We start from the raw sequence: 6,262 nt of genomic DNA, 5'->3' as shown, positions 1-6,262 counted from the left end.
GCCTCCTGCCTGCGGGCTCCTCCCACAAGAACGGGGTCCAGAGTCAGAGAGCGTGCAGCCCCTCCACAGCCTTGGTGAGAACACACGGGGACATGTGTGTGCACGTTTGCATAAATCCGTATGTGTGTACATGCTGGTGACTGTTCACACGTATGGCCGTGTGTGCATGGGGACATGCGTGTGCATGGTTATGGGTGTGCACACATGGGCCTGCGTGTGCTGAGAGGGGGGTCTGGCCCATCCCACAGACGGACTACCTGAGGACTGTAGAGCTTTTCCAAGGCACCCAGAGAGGTTAACCGAAGGCTGGGCAGACCCAGGACCCTGAGAGTGGGGGCTGAGCCAGCCCGGCCAGCAGAACAGGCTGGAGCCCAATCCTCATGCTCCCTGCAGTGGAGGTCTGCGTAGGGGCAGCAGTAAGCCCCGGAGGGCCAGAGAGTGACCTCGGGCAGTGGCTGTGCTGGCTCCATGGTCAGGGAGGACTTCCTGGAGGTGGTGGCATTGGAGCTAGACGAGGGGAGCAGGGAAAGGGGTTCTGTCCTGGGAAGGCAATGGCCAGTGCAGGTGCCAGAGGCAGGAGCCCGCCTGGTGTGCGGTGATGTGGAGGGTGGCAGAGGGCAAGCAGGTGCCGGGGAGGGTGGTGGGGTGAGGGCAGAGGGCACAGTGCAGGAAGATGTAGGCAGTGCACGGTGTAGATCTCTCAGGCATGTGGCGCCTGAACCCAGAGCTCGGGCATGAAGGCACAGGATTCCCTGCAGCCCCCGGAAGAGTTTTCCCGCTGGGTCCCCAGCATGTTGCCCTCCAAAGGACTTCACATCTCTCTTACTTTCAATTCCCCAGCCTCCCTCCGCAGCCCCGCCCTGCCCAGCCTGTGTGGGACGGTGTGTGGTCACTCCCATCCTGTAGGTGAGGGCACCAAGGTCCCTAGAGAGCCAGCCAGGCTCCTGCCACCCGGGACCGCTGGTGCCCGGGGTTCCAGAGGGCACCCGTCAACACAGACGTCGGGACAGCCCCTGGCCGGGGTTGTGACCAGGCTGGGACTCCCGCCTTTGATTTCCGGCAGCTCTCCTAATGCCAGGTGGGTGGTTAGCTGGGCTGGCTAGTGCGTTCCAGACCACGCGGGCCCTCGGGATGTGCCAGACCAGGCCACTCAGGCTCGGGGAGCGTTCCCTGGGCCGGGCTGGACACGGACAGCCGGCTCCGTGTCCGTCTCCTCCTGTGGCCCCCTGCCCCCACCCTGCAGCCCAGCACAGCCCCGACACACGTCGGCTGGACCCTGCCCGTCCCTGCCTGGGATCCCAGGGCTCCCAGCTCACTGGGGATCAGGTCTGCGGCCCCGCCCAGAGAAGGGTGGGTGCTGTCTGGGGGGGGCCGTCTCCTGTTGGCGGTGCATGACCGGCTCGGTCACCACGCTCAGTGTGGCCTGTGGGCACTGGCCGGCCAGCCGACACCTGAAGTCTGGGGAGCAAGGAGCTGCGACGGGAAGTGTGTTCGCACGCCCCAGTGCCCGTCTTCGTGGAACAAAAGGACGGGGCGAGGGGCCTGTCTGGGCTGCAGGGTGGACGACGGCCCGTCCTTAAGCAGGAGCCCCCCGCCCCACCGGCCCCCTCCCTGTCATTTTTGAAGACATCATCTTCTCCCCACATGCTCTTATCTGTCTCCTGTTAAAGGATCTCAAATATGCACCCCGATGAGGCGGACAAACACGCTCCCCGGCCCCTTTGCAACGCCTGCCTTCACTTTCCCCAAAGTAATTAAGATAAATGCAGCTGATAATTTGCGCAGTATTCTTAAGCGCACCCCCGGGCCACGTCGTAGATATAATTCCACCTGCACAGGGTTATCTGGGCGCTGGGGTAACAGATAGTCTTTAAGCAAAGCGGCAGTGTTTGAAGGAAAAGGGAAGCAGAATGTTGGGAGAAGGAATGTCACTAGGAGCCACAGTGCCCAGAGCCTGGCTGGAGACTGGGAGCCCCAGCGTGGCTCGGGCCACTGCACTCAGCTCCCCCAGGATCCGGGGCACCTGGCGGCTCAGCGGGCCGCGGCAGGGGCTGGGATGGGCGTGGCGGGCACGCTCCCAGCGGAGGACCTGGAGCCGCCGGCCCGCCCCGCCCTGCAGAGCTGGCACCAGGCCCCCCCCACGCTGCCCTGTCTCGGGGTGGGGGGCAGCGGTCACGGGGGGGCACGCCAGGAGCGGTGCATGCTCAGGGAGGCCGGCAGCAGGGCCAGGGATGGGGCAGGCAGCCAGAGGCCGAGCTTGGGACCGGGGTCAGGGCACCTCTGAGCCAGGAGCCCCCGTCCCAGACGGGCGCTGGGCTTGAGAGGCCCTACCCCGTCCGTCGGGCCCTGCGTTCCGTCACCGGACCCCGCTCCCGTCCTAAGCCCCCGCGTGCTCTGTCCCAGCTGCCGGCACGCCCGCACAGGGCTGCGCCGCCCTCAGCTGCCCCACCTGGGTGAGAGGCCTCCCCTCGCGTGCCTCAGTGTCCCGTCTGTCGTCCGTGAGGGGAGGAGAGGCCTCGCAGGGCAGCCTGGAGACCATGTGAGGAAAGCAGCACAGAGCGTGGGGCCAGGTTCTCTGGTGGGTTCTCTGGCGCTGAGCGCGCGGCGGGGAGGGCTGGTGCGGGAGGGAATGCAGACAGCACCTGAACCCATGCCGGTCACCTCATGCGGTGCGTCCCGGCCTGCCTGACCCCCGACCCCCAGCTGGTCCTGACCCTGGCAGGTGCCTCGGGCGGGGGGCTGGGCTGGGGAGCAGGGAGGGGCTCACGCTCGGGCACAGCCCCTCCCTCACCCCCTCGTCGACCCCTCATCATTCCCAAAGGCCCCCTCCCTCCAGAGGCCACCGTGCTGCCCCCGCCGGCCAGGACAAGGGGACAGAAGTCAGATGCCCCTTTACCCCTGTGCTGTGTCTGGGGCAGGAGAAACAACCCAGCGGAGAAGTTAAATCGCTCCCTGTCCGGGCTGCAGGGCAAGTAGAGCTTCCGTGCTGACCCAGGCCCACGCGTGGCCAGGTCACTGGGCTTGGACGACAGAGCCAGCACAGGCCTGAGGACTCGCTGGGTACGAAGCCTCACGTACAGCTGGGGAAACAGGCCCGAGGCACAGGGTCCCACGGGAGGTCAGGGCCCGGACTCTGATTGCACAGGCCAGCCCAGGGCGTGGGAGCACGGTCTGCCCGGACCGCAGAGGAGACCCTCAGTAACTGCATCTCCCTGGTTGGATACACACGCAACTTCTTCGGGGAAGAAGCAAACGGGAGAGGACCCAGGAAGCGCCCACCTCTGCAGGTGCCCACTATGCCGGTCGGCACGAATGATGGGGCGTCAGCAGCCTCCTGAGGTCAGGACCCTGACGGTCCCGGAGAGGTCCGGGCTGGCCCTGCTGACCCATCGCGCGCTGTCTCCTTGCACGTGGGTGGGAACCAGGAAGGTGGGAAATTAGCGAGGGGGGCACCAAAGGCGGGGCAGGGGTCTCAGGAGGAACGGCCATGGGAGGAAGGGACAGGAGAGCTCTAGGCGGACAGAGAGGCCACAGTGAAATAGGGCAGATTGGGGCGGGGGGGGAAGCAGGAGCAGACGCTAGACACCGTGCAGGGGATCGAGGGGTCACGGAGGGGCCCTGGGAGTGCAGGAACCCAGGCCTATGGCAGGACTGCTTCTCACCAGGAGCTGCCGCCCCACACCCTGGCCAGCACGCCCACAGTCTTGAGTTACCCAGAGCGAGAGGGGCCAGGTAGTGTTTCTGAGGGAAAAGGAGGTGCCCGCACTCCCGGGGCAGCCTGGGATCGGAGGGATTGCATCTCCTGACTTCAAAGGGGCCCCAGGCCCGCTGAAACCCACACCCATGCGCGCCGAGGGGCCTGAGAAGAGCCCAGGCGGGGGTGGGAACCCGAGACCCTGGGCACACCCGCTGCCCCACACCTGCCCCGCCGTCCAGGCCCAGAGGCGGTTCGTCCAGCCCCTGCAGGGGCCGTGGGCAGAGAGTGCCCTTGGGTCCTGCAGACAGAACGTCTGGCCCCCATCCTAGGGCCAAGCAAAGAGGGTGACGGGGTGGCTGAGCTCTGCCCACAGGCTTGGCACCCCCAGGGCGGGGAAGGGGTCCCTGGGACGAGGGCCCCGGTGCAGAGCCACTGTGTCCAGCACGGGAGCACAGTCGCAAGCAGGCCGGCTTCTCACCCCCTCGTTTCACTGCGTGCGTTGTGGCACGTGGCAGCTGAAAGCAGCCACCATCTGCTAGCTCACACAGTTTCCGAGGTCAGGAGTCCAGGAGCGGCTCCGCGGGGCGGGCAGGCTGCACTGGAAGGTTGGCAGGGGCTGCAGGCTCGTCTGGAGGCCCGACCGGGGCTGGAGGAGCCGCTTCCAAGGTGGCGGCTCCCGTGGCTGTGGGCAGGAGACCTCAGTGCCTCGCACGTGGGCCTGTCCACGGGGCTGCTGAGCGTCCTGCAACGTGGCGGCAGTGGCCCCCAAGTGGGCGACTGACAGCGAGCAGGGCGGAATCCTAATGCCTCGTATGACCTCATTTCTAGAGCCGAACACCCTCCCTTCCCCCATATTCTGTGCATTAGCCAGCCTCCACGCCCAGCCCACGTTGAAGGGGAGGGGATTGGGCTCCACTGTTTGGAGGGAGGTGAAATCAAGGAATTTGTGGCTGAATTTTACACCCATCATCCCCATGATCTGACAACTTCTCTCCAAATCACAGATGTACTTGCCCTTTGACCCCCCCATCTCTCCTCAGACTCTACCCCGCAAGCCTCACCTGCAGGCTGTTTGTCGTCCTACTGTTTACAGGGACCATGGGGGGGCGGTGCTGGATGCATAAGGAGCTGTCCCTTCATCCCGTGGAATATTCCGTAGCTGTGTGTGGGTGGAGAGAGGAGCAGACAGACGGACAGACAGGAATCTCTTTGTGGAGTCCCGTGGAATGATCTCCAAGACACAGTGTTAAATGCAAAAGGGAAGTAGGGGGCGATGAGCATAGCCGACTATCCTTTGTTGTGATACTCATATTTGCTGGTATTTGCATCAAGAAACTCTGGAAGGAGACACGAGAATCTGCCTCCAGTGCTGACCCTGCAGGACTGGGGCAGAAGGCCCACGGGGCCGGGCTCCGCACGAGGCTTCTCTCTGCAGACCTCGGAGCATTGTCTCGGGTTTGGGAACCACATGAATGTGTCCTCTATGCACACACTTATCGCAGAAGGAAATGTAAAATACTCCTCAAACCTGGGGGGGAAGCAGGTGGCTGACTGCCAGCCCTGCAGGGACCCCCGGGCCAAGCCCCTCGAGCTCACCCATCTCGCCGCGACCCCAGTAGCAGCCCTGCGGGCTCTGCACGGCGCTGGGCAGGGGGCTCCTCTGGTGGGGAGGGGGGCTCTCCTCCTCAGCCACGCACCACATGGATCCTGACACGCTTTCCATTCTCTCGGCAGCCAAGACATTCTCCTTCCTCAGGAAATTCACCTGTACGGCAACCCAGCTGACGGCCTGACTCCCCAGGTACGTAGCCGGGGACAGCTGGCTGCGGTCAGGCTGTCCCTCGGGCCTTCCGGAGATGCCCTTGGCCCCGCCCCAAATCCCACCCCACTCTGCGGTAACAGGGCTGCCCGCTGCCTCCCCAAGGGACCTTCCCCCGGACCCCGCCGTGGGGGTTGGCCCCTGGGCGCGGGAGGGGGTGTGGACGGCAGGGCATCGGCACACCAGCCCCTCGTTCTGCGATGTCCTCGTTGCATGTCCCTTGTGCCAGCGATGGAACAGTTAGGGTTTTAACCAGGAAAATGTGTGGGTTTGCACACACTTTCTGCTAGATGTCTTATGAAGAGGTATTGGCTTATTTCACCCTCTGAGAAGATTCTAGGTCACGGATGGAGAGACCAAGGCTAAGCAAGGCTGGCGGCATGCCAACATGGGGCAGGGATCTGAGCCAGGGCCACTGGGCCCACTGCCCCCCCCCCGCTCCCCCGCCGGGGGGCACGGCTTGAAGCCTGGATCTGCGGGGCCTTACCTGCCACCTGCTGGAAATCTCTGGAAGCCATGGGGAGGCCCAGGCCCGCCCCCTCCTCCGCACCAGTGTCCCAGGGACCAGCAGCTCGGGGGCTGGTGAGGAAGGCCCGTGAGGGCAGAGGCCCTTACCCATCCACACACCTGATCCCGTGGGCTGTGAGGCCCTTTGCAGTTGAAGCCCTGGGCCTGGGTCTGGGGCGGCCTGAGTCCTGCCCTTGGGCTGTCTGGGAAGCTCAGGAGGGGAGGTCCCCCGGGCCAGA

The 6,262-nt window shown here is 64.8% G+C and overlaps 1 long non-coding RNA gene across 1 annotated transcript; it reads right to left on the bottom strand.

Moving 5' to 3' along the window:
- Positions 1-3,520: 3,520 nt before the first annotated feature.
- LOC118023478 lies at positions 3,521-5,986 on the bottom strand. Its single transcript, XR_004682819.1, has 2 exons — positions 4,759-5,986; positions 3,521-4,379 (listed from the first exon to the last, which is right to left on the bottom strand). It is a non-coding gene; the product is annotated as an uncharacterized LOC118023478 (long non-coding RNA).
- Positions 5,987-6,262: the final 276 nt, after the last annotated feature.

Source organism: Mirounga leonina, unplaced genomic scaffold (genome assembly GCF_011800145.1).
Source record: "Mirounga leonina isolate KUSES-001 unplaced genomic scaffold, KU_Mleo_1.0 Mir_180, whole genome shotgun sequence".
NCBI classification, from domain to species: Eukaryota; Metazoa; Chordata; class Mammalia; order Carnivora; family Phocidae; genus Mirounga; species Mirounga leonina.
Note: the sequence above shows the minus strand (reverse complement) of the source record. Positions and strands in the feature narration are given on the sequence as shown.